The sequence below is a fragment of the Galeopterus variegatus genome, unplaced genomic scaffold (genome assembly GCF_000696425.1).
Source record: "Galeopterus variegatus unplaced genomic scaffold, G_variegatus-3.0.2 Scaffold896, whole genome shotgun sequence".
NCBI lineage: Eukaryota > Metazoa > Chordata > Mammalia > Dermoptera > Cynocephalidae > Galeopterus > Galeopterus variegatus.
In genome coordinates, this window is record NW_007727007.1 from 279,581 (window position 1) to 281,479 (window position 1,899).

Consider the following 1,899-nt stretch of genomic DNA (forward strand, 5'->3'; position numbering starts at 1 on the left):
ATAAGAACAGCAACTTTGGAGTATGGTATTGTTGCTTTGGTGTTGCTATCATGTGTGCATGTGAGAGCATTTAGGAAAACATGTTGTTGTCACTCCCTTGGCCTAGAGTACTCAAAAAACCAGGTGTTCTTTATCTGGTGAGCCAGTAAAGCTGTCAGACTCCTAGTATTCTATAACCTTAGGTGGAATAATGCAAAAGAGAAATTCATGTATACATTTACACCACCCTTCCATTTAAAGCATCCCTGTTTTATACCATGTGTGAGGGATAGCTGGCTTACCTGTAAAATGCCAGTCTAGCACCTGATGCTCTCAATTGCTTTTTTCTCAATGCAATATACTCCATTGCCTTACCATGTTGATACTTTTAGTGGAATATTGAGTGTCCTCTCCTTATTTCACTTCATCAAAGAGCCATTTTGTAACTGAAATAATAAAAAACATCAAAGGTTAAGAATTAATAGCAATAATAAACAGCTACTATTTAATAATAATGACTGGTTAATATGTGCCAGGCATTGTGCTAAGGACTATTACAAATTATCTGATTTAAATCTCAAATATGGTTATTGTTCATTTAGTGCCCATAATGAAGCATAGAATGAAGAGGTTTTAAGTATCATGCCTGAGAGAGCTAGAATTAGATCTCAGCCTTCCTGACTCTTTTTGAAATTTTTATCATCCCCCACCTGATTGTATATACTGGCTTTTACTGCCATATGAAGATGCTTTCTTACCTATTTTTTAATTAATAAAATGAAAATAAAAAAGACCCATAAATACAGTACATAAATACAGTCAGAGTGATTTCTTTAATGGAAAATCATAATTTAAGGCAATAAGAAAGGCTTTTTTTCTCATACAAGCAGGAAAAATCTCACCAATATAGTCACTCTATCTTTCTCTATACAACCAATAAAGAAAGTATAGATGAACTTTGTCAAGACCCCCATTGCTAACTATCTAGAAACACTGCTTGAAAGTTCAATTACAATGCTATATCCCTGGCTTTGCATCATGCTTAAATTTATAATGAACAACTAAAAGAAGCATGATGGAATAAAGCACTTTTTTCATTTTTTCAGAACATCAAAACATTGTGTAGGAACCATCGATTTTTATCCAAGTATCTCTCTCTAGTATTTCAGAAAGTTTATTCAGACAAAGTGGTTGGTAGTTCTAGGCTCCTTATTCTCACAGCTGCCAAGATTCCCTAATCTGGAGTAGATAGTCAACCATCCTTAACAGATGATTTATAGCAGGGCAAAAAGAGCTGTTGGACACCTAGAGAGAGGAGTAAGTGCAGTGTATTGAGCAGTTGAGAATGTTTCTTGACAGATTTTGTTTTAGGTAAAAATGCAAGACATTTTCTTCTACAGATTTCTGAAATCATATATTGTAAGAGAAAGAAAATCTATATGGTATTGATTTATTTAAATGTTTTAAAAATTAGATGTTGGGAAAGCTTCTTATATTTGTATTTTTCCTACAGAGGGAACATTTTATTTCACTAAGAATAAAAAAATGATAATAATAAAAAGAAAGAAAGAAAGAGTCCAGAAATTCATGCTTAGTTCCAAATGTAAAGCCAGAATTGATATCGTTTTCAAAACATGACCAAACAAAAAGTCGTCTCTGGTTTCAAAGAATAAAGTAAGCTTCAGGAGGAAGAAAGCAGGCTGTTTCTCTGAAAGGCTCCTTATTCCCTTAGTCAAAACAGAGCAGCAAACAAATAAACAGAGCCCTGAAGTAGTAAGTAGTGCCAAATTGTAGTTTGGTACGTAACTCTACAGAAATTTATAGCTTCAGCGATACAGGACTGGGTATCAACTCATGGTTTCTTTTCCGTTTAGGCTACAAAACAAAAGAACTCTGTTAAAAGGGGTAATCAATTGTGTG